A 12475-nucleotide genomic window follows, 5' to 3' on the forward strand; every position below is an offset into this window, starting at 1 on the left:
ATCACACATTACATTAAACATAACATTACAAATGACAGCTCGAATCTTCTATAAATTCATGATATAAAAGGACTAAATTGGAATGACACATTTTATGTCAGTATACAGTTATTTTGTCAGTTAAGTTGATTGGTGTACTAGTTTACAGTTCGATACAAAAACGAATATTTACAAGATTCATTGTGTCTGTCTCTTTACCAGAATTAAATCTGGGAGAGAGAAACACCATTTGATGCAGACAGACAAAATGACAAAATCCTTTGCCCACTAGCATCAGCACAGACCAGAAAATGTGCCTTTTGGTAATGTGCTAATAATACCGATTTTGAGCATGATGTCTACATGCTGCTCTGTTAATTAATGTTTTTAGCACCCAGGGAAATCCAGGGTGGGCTGACTTGTGTGAATTTCACCAGGTTCAGTTACCCAGAATCCCTTGCAAATGTATAAATGTGTCAAACATTTCAATTTTCCTCCCATTTCTGTGATGAAAAGTTCTGCAGGTGTAAAATCTAAGCATGGAGTCACGGGTGTCTGGTGTACATCGAAGTGCGTTTCTCATCCTGTGATCGAGGAGCTGACATGTCAACCTGAAGCACATCCAGTTCGCAGCAAGCATTCCTGACAGTGGGAAACTACAAGAGAACACATAGACCAAAAAGTTACAGCCAACAATCCTGGGTCACAATTACTTTCCCACAGCTAATGTACAGTCAAGAACGTAAATAGATGAACTTCCAGAAATTCAGGACCTGCACGTGGTAATGCGGTCCATGATGATGAAGGGCAAGAGGCCTACTGACGTCAACCAGCATCTATCCCAGAGCACACCTAGATGACTAGAGCCAACGAAAGGCTAAGCAATGGGCATATTATTGATGATTATTTATTAAATGAGGGCAAGACAGATGGGTCTATTATTGATGATTATTTATTAAATGAGGGCAAGACAGATGGGCCTATTATTGATGATTATTTATTAAATGAGGGCAAGACAGATGGGTCTATTATTGATGATTATTTATTAAATGAGGGCAAGACAGATGGGTCTATTATTGATGATTATTTATTAAATGAGGGCAAGACAGAAAAATTCAGAACACCATTTCCACTGCTCACCCTACGCATATGTTATCTTTTTAAATTAGTATCTGCATGCTCAAAAAAATACAGCCACAAATTGCGAGGAGCAGTTTTCTCGTCGGAAATAAATTTTGTGGCCCATTTTCTGATTCCAACACACAATTCTCCGACACTTTCTTAACACTTTTATCTAAACATTTTGAGCTATAACATATTGAGTACAATGAAAGCTATTAACTTCAAAAATGTATTCCTAGATGTGATTAAAATTAAATCTGCCATTTAGAATGCAGACATGCATCTGTGTAACTACTTTTTCTCTGAGATTCAAAATTGTGAGTTATACAAGAGAGATCTCCGTTTAGACCGGCCCACTCCTTCAGTCTATAGCCCCATTGCTGCTGCCTTTATAACTATAAAAGAGCTCCCACATTCTTAAAATCTACTTTGAGGAAGATGATGTGAAGGAAAACCCACATCTATTGTAGAATACCTTTTGACTCAACATGAAAGTAATTTGGTGTTTCTATGCTTACTTCCAAAGCACCTTGATTCTACACTCAAATTATTTTTATTCAAACAAGTGTTACTTTTGTAATTTTGAAACTGACATTAAATGCATTTTAATTATATTGCTTTATTTTCTATGCAGTAATATTTTCAATGCTAGGTTTTCACTGCACATGCTTTCCCCTGCGTATGTGCAGTAGCTGAAATACTTCAAAACTGTAATCAATATTACTAAAAATAAGAATAATTTGAAAAGACTATTTTACATGACTACATTTTTCCCTGCACACTTTCACCAAGAATTCCAAGGCTAAATCAGCATCTTTACTTTGAAAGGCTTGTGCCGTAAGTTGTTCTAAAAATGTCCAATGTTACTACGTTACTACTAGTGATGTAACATTTATCCATTGTGTTTATGCTCCATGGAAACACCAACACTTTGCAAGGAGTTCTTCATGGCAGTCCTCAAATCATACTCCCTTAAAGCTGTGTATCTTTCCCTGCTCTTAGCATTTACAGAAGGAAACAAAATTGGGTTGGATCTTACACACCAACTTTACTCTGACATTGCCTGACTAAGATAATGCATTTGTGGATCATTTTTTGACTGTCTTTGCTTATTTCCAGATGGTGATTCATAAAACACAAAAGAGACTTCATAATTGCATCTGAATTCTGAAGAAGGACTTTGAATTTGTGAATTACAAAGCAATTATCAACTCACTCTGTGTTCATTTTGCGACTAAATGGCCCCTTTGCCATTCAATGCTGAAATAGATGTATGTCAAACCGCTGAAATGACTCCTCACTTGATTGCTCTGTTATAATACTAGCACTTTATGTCTTACTGCATATCCCATTTGTTGTATCCTTTGTTCAATCCAGAGACGTTTTGAGGCATGGGCAAAGTGGGCTGTGGCCCAGGACCCCAACCTTTTAGGGGGCCCCCAGATAGACCAGCTAAATTCTGCAGAGTTTTGCCCTGATGACCTTGAATATGTTTTAAACAGATTATTGTAAATAGTGTTTTCCTATAATTTATTTTTAATGTGTGAGTGTATTACAGACATTTTGCTGACAAAATGTGTTTATGTTTCATGAAACATCCATATAAACAGTTTCTTTTAGACAGGGCTGTGGAATTTGATAAAATATCTACATGTCCATGGGGCAGGTTGCTTCATAAATCTACTTGTCCTGTAACAAAATCCACATCCCTTTGGTTCCATGTAGTGCAGCGACAAATTATGGCACTATATAAGAGCTCTGATATAGTCTCTCTTGATTACACCAGGGCTCCTACCATAGTAGTGTTTGAATACTTGCAGTCCCCTTATGTTGCGACATTTCCGCAGATCTACATACTGGGGCTGAAGGTAGTGGTAAGCAATAGTTCCAGGGTTAGAAAGCCCTTTTGAGTCTGTGCAAACCTACTAACGTGCATGTTTTAAGGGTTTTCAACAACCCCTCTCTAATCTTTTCCCATACTGACAAATGTTGGAAATTTACTTCTGACAATGACAGATGTAAACCTTACAAAAACCATGGCAAAACAAGACACACATTGACAAAACTAAAAAGCTGCCCACCAATTTCAGACCTACTGGCTTGGCCAATGCTTGTTTATTTTTGTTTCCCATAATCTTATTGGAACAGGTTACACTGATTCTCCATTATGAATATTTTTGGGAAATACTAGCATGCATCAAAAACATGTTACTAAATGATTCTTTAGCTGCCAGTTTGCAGTACCATATTATGGATCAAGCTAGGGCACAGTCTGCAGTTAAGGTAATATTTTTGTTCATTTGTTTATGCTATTCAAACTTGTATTTATGATTCATTAATTGAAAACCTTTATTATTAAGGTGAGCTTTCAAAGTAAATCTTGTAAGCACCAACTGCACTACTGACAGTGCTTTCAGTATAAAAACGTGCACACACGTTTTTAAGGTTTAGCAATATTAGGCTATGTATAATTCTCGCAGAATGCTCTCTGATTTGATGCAAATATTTGAAGAAGCTTGAAAGCAATATTGCTTTCAAAATAAAATGTTCATAAAAAAAATGAAAGCAGGAAAAAAAACCTTTCGCTAAACTACTGTAAAATCTCTGGTACCATTTCTTTTCAGAATCATTTAGTAACATGTTTTTGATGCATGCTAGTATTTCCCAAAAATATTCATAATGGAGAATCAGTGTAACATTTTCCAATAAGATTATGGGAAACAAAAATAAACAAGCATTGGCAAAGCCAGTAGGTCTGAAATTGGTGGGCAGCTTTTTAGTTTTGTCAATGTGTGACTTGTTTTGGCATGGTTTTTGTAAACCTTTATTGGTGTGGGAGCTGCCGGGCCCTCATCATTATAACAAACATTGGCAAAAGCAAAAATAGTTTTTGGTCTCAAAAAGCACACACTGCCACAGTAGTTACTCGCACTGAACAAAATTAATTTGTGTGCCTATATGCTTCATCTGAAAAAGCAGAATGCTGTGACTTACAGTGAAGCCAGGCAATACAGAGAGAGAGACAGACTTTTAATAAATGCAAAAGGTCATGGTCAACACCAGACCAAATTAGGGGCCCCATTATTAAAGAAAGTCTCAAAAGGGCACCCATGGTATATGTCCTTGCATTAAGTGCAGCTATATGGCTTTCGTGAATTCCCAAAAATGTACTGAAGTAGGTCAAGAAATAGTACTCCTAGAAAATAATTGTGAACAGCATTTTAGCATGAGTAAATATGCATGTGTAGATTTACTCATGTGAAAATCTAAGTGTTTGAAGTTCACTTTCCCTCCAACCACTTTTTTCCCAACTCTGGAAGAAGGTTTACATCTGTCATTGTCAGAAGTAAATTTCCAGCATTTGTCAGTTTGGGAAAAGATTAGAGAGGAGTTGTTGAAACCCCTCAAAACATGCACGTTAGTAGGTTTGCACAGACTCAAAAGGGCTTTCTAACCCTGGAACTATTGCTTACCACTACCTTCAGCCCCAGTATTTAGATCTGCGGAAATGTCGCAACATAAGGGGACTGCAAGTATTCAAACACTACTATGGTAGGAGCCCTGGTGTAATCAAAAGAGACTATATCAGAGCTCTTATATAGTGCCATAATTTGTCGCTGCACTGCATGGACCCAAAGGGACATGTGGATTTTGTTACAGGACAAGTAGATTTATGTAGCAACCTGCCCCATGGACATGTAGATATGTTATTAAATTCCACACCCCTAAATGAGCACACTATGCAATCATCCCTTGCTGCTCATAACTTTTAGTTGAGGGCAGCAGGGATTGGCTGCAATGCCCTTGCATGCAGGGCTGCAGGGATTGGTAGCATGAAAAGTAAAGCACAAGCCTTCTAGCTAAGCCATGCTACAAACCGCTAAGGGCCATGGCCATACACAGCAGGGGTTGCCATACAGAGTGTTATGAATAGAGGAATATCAAATCAAGAAGTTAGATGTTATATATCAATAAAAAAATCGAGAATGCATTTCGATTTCAATTTGTTAAGGTCCCATTATGGTTTCATTAACTGATAAGACATGTGCATACGCTTACAAATTCTGTGAAATTCCCTGCAAATAAATACAGATGTGGATACAAAATGAAACTTTAAAACCCCTGGAATTGGGCAGTTTTAGATAGCAATGCAAATTATTACTTACACCTCTAGCATGGGAAGCTGGCTTAACCATGCAGGCTAAACTACGTGTGACTAAACAACGCAGACAGAACCATGCACATCTAAACTACGCATTTGCTTGTACCACGCATATGCGTGGTTTAGGCGTTGGTAGTGGTGCTTTAGACTCGGAGTGAATGGGCGGAGGGTCGGAGGTGTTGCAGACATTTAAAATAACGATATCTCTGATGAGATCACATATAGACCTTTCAACATTGCAGGTAGATAAACGCACACTGGGCGTGACAATTGGAACCTGAGAGCCTGGGTGAATTCTGGATGTGTCTTGCTTGAGAGGTGCATTGAATCATCTTGTGTTTTTTTCTTCAATGTATTACCCTTCGAGGTAGGTTACATTCTTGTTTTGTTCACAGAGGTAGTCTTTGCCATACATTGTTCAGTACATTGACTTTTTGGCTCGTTCGCACTCTTTTGACTTTTTTGATTATGTCATTAACAGGAATTCTTAAGTATATTGTCTTTTTTCTTATCTGGTTGTAAAACTGTCATATTTGCTGAGCTTGAAATGCTCACGTATGTGTATGGAGGTTTACATTTATGATAGCATAATGCATTCTCAGCAAAAACACTTGCTTTTAGGTACTTACAGCATATGAATGACTGATAGATCACACTTCTACAGGGCTCACTATATCTTAATGTCTCCTGTTGCTGGTGTGCCATGTTGCCTTGGTAAGCCAGATGTATTCCGAGATGGTGGAGAAACGACACTACAGAAATCATTATCCTTTCACTTGTAGGCTGTTTTCATATCGCTGTGCTGACATTTTTGTGAATAAAGTTGTGTTAGGCTGTTTAACCCCTTTGCTGCTAGGCCTTCCCTGCCTCCCTCCCACCCCTGGTGCTAAGCCTTTTTTTGGCTATTTGAGAAAGTTTGTGCTTAGGCCCCCCCACATAACGTTTTATCCACATAAGGTATCCATGCCAAATTTGCATCCTTTTTTTTGTCCAAATCATGGGAATGCTAAAGGTACTGATGGTTTGTGTATTCCCCTGGAGAGGACCGAGAAATTAGCCAAAATAGAGCTAACGTTTGGTTTTTGGGGACAATATGGGGAAAAAGTGCGGCAGAAGAAAAAGTGTTTTCTCTGCAAATGGTATCAACAAAAATTCTGTGATGCTAAAACCACCATCTTCTTAACTTTCAGGAACAGGCAGGCTTTTGTCAGAATACCAAAGATTTCAACACAGTTGTGACATTTTACTCGGACATAGCCCATTTTTCCTATTTTTCATGCTTTCAACCTCCTTCCTGTTAGTTGTAGAAAGGGATGTAAAACCAATGCTGGGTCCCAGAGAGCTATACATTTCTGAAATGTAAATACAATTCTGAATTCTGCATGTGGTCATTTGTGTACGTCCTTCAAGGTTTTTTTAATAAAAAGTGACAGTTGAAATATAAACAAATATTGAAATTGAGTTGATAAAAACAGACATTTGTGCCTACCTTTTCACCTGTAACTTCTTCTAACTAAGGAAGATTATTTAAAGCAATATACCATTAGTCCACTAGTCCCTTTGGGTTGTGAGGATAGAAACGGCTTGAGAATCACCAAGAAACCGAGGTACCCAGAGCCAATAACTGCACCATGTAATAGTTTTTAATTGTGTACCAGGTATACCGCAATCCATTTGGAAAAATATAAAGAGTGAAAAATAGGTATCAAGGAAACCTATCTATGGCAAGCCCCGTCTGGTCCACATGAGGCAGCCTGGGTAGGGGCAGTTAAAAAGTGGGGCAAGGCAGAAGAAGAGGTACTGAGGGAGGAGGAGGTCAAAGAAACATGAAAACATCCCGTATCATTGGAATGGGCACAACTGCTTCACCAATATACCCATGAGACAACACACACAAATTTGCCTAGGACCTCCCAGGCACAATCCCCACGCTTACCTCCCCTGGGATCAAATGGCCCACTCGCCGTATCAAACATAAGCATGTAACGCTGACACTACGGAGAGTTACTACCTAGAAGCCCCAAACACCAAACACATCGAAGGAAGACACCAAGAACAAAACCCCCGTAGCCCCCTCACCATCCCATATACATCAACACATCATGTAATGACAGTATAGCTGGCATGCTACGGGACATGCCCAGTGTAGCTGCTCTCCACCCACTTTCCCAGTTTTACCCCCACATGCTCGGACCACCAAAAGTACACTATTAGTTTAAGAACTGACACCAACACACGAAAACACAGGCACCTTACATTACACGTCATCATACAGCGATGCTGATGTGGTAGCGACGTAGCAACTCCCGGGTAGTAGCCGTCCATCAGGTCATGCCCAATATGAGAGCCACTGCAGATGAGACATCGGAACAGTACGATGCAAATAACAAACATTGTTGTATAGTATACACTGTGCCTACTCCACAAGGCCTATGAATGCTTAGCGGTGCATTATAGGATGTAATATTATTGCGTGTGTACATCAATATACATGACTTGTATCGCTCTACCCTGTGTATTTTCTGAAATGTTCAAATCCAATAAAAATTGTAAACTAAAACAATTGTAAAAAAAGCTCCATTGTTAGTGATGCATGGTTTTAATAATGGAAAACATTTATAAATGACTTGTGACATGCCATTTTCTGTACAAATAATAAAAACAAAAAGTTTCAGAGCTTCAAGGAAACCTATCTATTTCCTAAATGGGAACAAGATATGGATTTTAGAAGCAGTGGTTATTTGCAAATCTCTAAATTTGTGAGCAGCCATACTAGCACGTGAATCAGGGAGAAGTTTTCAAAATGACTTCTTTTGTACACCCTCTCTTACATTTGGAAGGCACAAATGGTGCCTCATTTTTGTGGGTAGGCCTAGTGCCCACAACAGGAGATGGCCCGGAATACAACATGGACACCTCACATTTTTCCATTGAAAACTGACCCTTTTTGCAATGTGCCTTGCTGTGGAATTTAGACCCTAGCTCTTCCGGAATCTAGGGAAACCTAGCAAACCTGTACATTGTTAAAAACTAGACAACAGGGGCATCCAGTATGGGGTGACTTGTGTGGCTCTCACCAGGTTCAGTTACCCAGAATCCCTTGCAAACTTCAAAATATATCTAAAAAACACATTTTCCTCACATTTCTGTGGTGGAAAGATCTGGAATCTGGGTGGAGCCACAAACTTCCTTTCACCCAGCATTTCCCCAAGCCTCTCAATAAAGATGGTACCTCACTTGTGTTGATAGGCCTAGTGCCCGTGAGAGGAAACGGCCCAAAACATAACATGGTCACATCACATTTTAACACTGAAAGCTGACCCTTTTTTTACACTCTGCCTAGCTGTGGATTTTGGGCCTTAGCTCAGACAACACCTAAAGAAACCTAGAAAACCTGTAATTTTTTGACAACTAAAACACCCACGGAAATACAGAATGGGGTGACTTGTGTGTCTCTCACCAGGTTCTGTTATCCAGAATCCCTTGAATGCCTCAAAGTTTGTCTAAAAAACACACATGTTCCTCACATTTCTCTGATGGAAGGTTCTGGAATCTGAAGGAAGCCACAAACTTCTTTTCACATAGCATTTCCCTAAGTCTTGATAAAAATGGTACCTTACTTGTGTGGGTAGGTCTTGTGCCTGCAACCGTTAATGGGCAAAAACACAACATGGACACATCAAATTTTTGCACTGAAAATTGACACTTTTCTGAAATGTGCCTAGCTGTGGATTTTGGGCCCCAGCTCAGCTGGCACATAGGGGAAACCTAGCAAAGCTGTACATTTTTTACAACTAGACACCAAGGGACATCCAAGATGGGTTGGCTTGTGTGGCCCTCACTAGGATCTGTTACCCAGAAACCCTTGCTAACAGGAACATTTTTCTAAAACGCACATTTTCCTCACATTTCTGTGACGGAAAGTTCTGGAATCTGCAGATAGCCACAAAGTTCTTTTCACCTAGCATTTCCCCAGGTCTCTAAATAAAAATGGTACTTCACTTGTATGGATAGGGCTAGTGCCCACAACAGGAAACGACGCAAAACGCAACATTAACACATCACATTTTTCCACTGAAAACTGACCTTTTTTGCAATGTGCCTAGCTGTGGGTTTTAGGCCCTAGCACAGCCAACACGTTAAGAAACCTAGAAAACCTATGCATTTCTGAATACTAGACACTCAAGGAAATCTAAGATGGGGTGACTTGTGTACCTCTCACCAGGTTCTGTTACCCAGAATAAATGAGTTGCACTAATGATAATATTTATGAAAATATGGTTTATTGGTATTTGCTGATAAAATAATGTGCTATGACTAAAGTGTGCAACACAATAACCCTGGAAAGTCCCAGTTGAGGGAATTAGAGGCACAGGGTATTCAGAGTGAGCTGGACTCCAACCAACTTAGTAAATCTTACTTTATTTGTTCAAATACATGTGAAACATTCAACGATCCAAAATGTTTCATTAACATTCCCAGTGAAATGCTCTTGTGGGAACGAGGTTTTCAGCTGCTACATTAGACTGATACTTTGTATTCTTTTCCAATGTTGTTAGGCCTACGAGGATTTTAAATTTCTCGTTTCTTATGACGAGCATTGGAAACCCTCGTGTAGTTGCAAATGTCCTTGGTGACATTATGCAAATCTGAGCGGTGTGGTGTAATGGTGCATCACTAGGACTGTAACAGACACATTATAAGAAGAAACCCCAAAGGAGGGGCAACACCCCTTGATTTTTCCCTTTTGATGATTTTTCCTATTTTGAGACAGAACGCTATGTTGATCTATTTTGGATGATGTTGAAACATACCCTCTTTTGCTTTTTAGTTTTGGACTGCCTTTGCTGATGCTACAGTTCTGAAACCTTTCTTTGTCAAACCCTTTTCTTAATTTTCCTTTTTCTCCAAAGTAAATAGTGCTGCAGATTGTCTAAACGTTAAGGGCCCAGTACGCTTCAAGTAGTAAGGAGAGAAAGGGTCTTATTATTAGTTTAGAGGTCCGTGGACCACCGTACCAGCAGTGGTGATCCGACCATGGAGAGGTCGGTGATGCGACCACCGTATTACAAGTTGGGTAGATTGACTTCGCGAAAACAGTGGCTGAACTGCCGAGGTCGCAAGCAGACCTCCGACTGCCAGGTCAGAGGTTGGGGAAAGATAGCCCCCTTAGGGTAGTACCGGGGAGCTGCACCGCCATCCATATTACGAGTTGCCTTTTCCCTAAGCTGACCTCGGTGGTCCATTGACCTGCTTCAAGGTGGCAGACACTAAGGATTTGGAGTGTGTACTCACCCCTTTCTTGTTCTTCCAGGCAGAGTCTAAATTGGATCCCTTTTTTCAGGTCCCCCTTCACAGCAGGATCTTCACTCCGAGGATTACAACTCTATTTATGACGATCTACAGGTGAGTTCCTTTTGTGATATATACTCATTGCCAGGACTACCCACATATGGGCAGACCCCGGCGATGGGTAGATGGTATTTTTCCACATGTATCATGCATATGACTGCATTCAACACATATGCAGTTGAAATGAACACACAGGTACATATGGAAAAGTAATCACCAACACCACAAGACCGCTGCATCCACACCACGGGCACCATGGTCAACTCGTAATACGGTTGTCTTAAGACCGCTAGTGCTGTGGTTTAATTGCGAGCATGGGTGTGGTTCTCGGGCACTCAGTACACCAAACTTGTAATTAGGCCCTAAGATTACAGAAAGAAATTACAGGCATGCGCTGCAACACTATAAAACCCCTGGAGTCACCAGAGCAGCAAATATTTTTGATTTACTTTGCCTTGACATTGCTCTCTAAACAGGTGAGGTTTTCCTCCAAAAGTCAACTCTTGTTCTTGGTGTCAGGATAAGCGAGTCAGTGAAAAGCAGAGAACTGAGGAGCCAACCAGACAAAAGGCTTTTTGATGGGCGAAATTGTTCAACAAAATATCTGGAGAAGCCAAAGCAACACATAATTTAGTTTGCAAAATTGTGTTGAATATAAGCATTTTACCTTCACTTCAGTCTCTAGACACCTATGGCTTTCCTCTAAAAGTCCACTGCTGTGTGTGCTTGGTGGCAGCAGTCGAAAACTGTAAAACATCTGAGAAGGGATTTTCCAGTGAATAAAAACCTTTGGGGCATATTATCAAGGGGGTTTATCTCCGCTTTTTTGGCTTTAAAAGCCAAGAAAGCGGAGATAAAATTATCTCCCTTTTACCTAGCTGTCGCTAACACCAGTTAGCGACAGCTAGTAAGAGATAGCGGCCATCTTGGGGCCCGCTTTGCATGTCAGTGATATTTATCACTAATGACATGCAAAGTGGGCGTGCCAAGATGTTTGCGACTGGAAACAGTCGCTAACATCGCTATCTCCTATTACCAACTTTTGGAGATATTCGCGCTAAGCAGTTCTTAGCCATGTTATCCAATGGGAGGTGGATAACATGGCTAAGAGCATTAGCTCAGTAATGCCTGAATATCACTGACTTTTCAGCGATATTCATGCATTGCGGCCGATTTTTATTGCATTTGCGATAAACCTTGGTAATACCAAGGTTTATCTGCGATAAAAATCGCCGCAGCTCGGCGATAATTCTTTCCCGCTAACCAAGCAATAGCGATAATTATCGCTAATGCTTGGTTTTGTGACTGGCTCATATGAACTACTATTCGTGGAAGACACTCGAGTGATGAATATTATTAGCTTACAACTTCTTATGATACATAAGAACTTTACTTTTGCCTGAGACTCTAAACAGAACAAAGTTTTTCTCTGAAAGCTTGCTCAACTGTTTGCTGTAAGAAGAGCTAGGACGGTGAAAAGCAGAGAACGCATTAGCTAACCAGACAAGACTTTGTAATTGTCCAATTGCACTACAAAATCACAAAAGAAATGCCATAGTGCCATGACAACAGTGTGAAATCAAAATAAGTGTTGCACACGAAGTGCTGAGACTGCATTGCTGCCGTGCCAGACGGCTAGAAGGCGTAGGCCAGCTGGGCTAGCAGTTTCATTTCATTTATGTGAGCTACAAAACAGACGTTTGTAATTTATATGGTTAACCACGAAAAAGCTAAGAAATAATCAGGTATGCAGTAGGAAAAACCAGGTGTCGTTGAAATGTAAAATATTTGTAAAACAGAGTGCTAGTAAGAGCACAGATTGAAAAAAAAATATCTTGTAGCACAAAATAATCAACACCT

This window comes from Lissotriton vulgaris, chromosome 8 (genome assembly GCF_964263255.1).
Source record: "Lissotriton vulgaris chromosome 8, aLisVul1.2, whole genome shotgun sequence".
Classification (NCBI taxonomy): Eukaryota; Metazoa; Chordata; class Amphibia; order Caudata; family Salamandridae; genus Lissotriton; species Lissotriton vulgaris.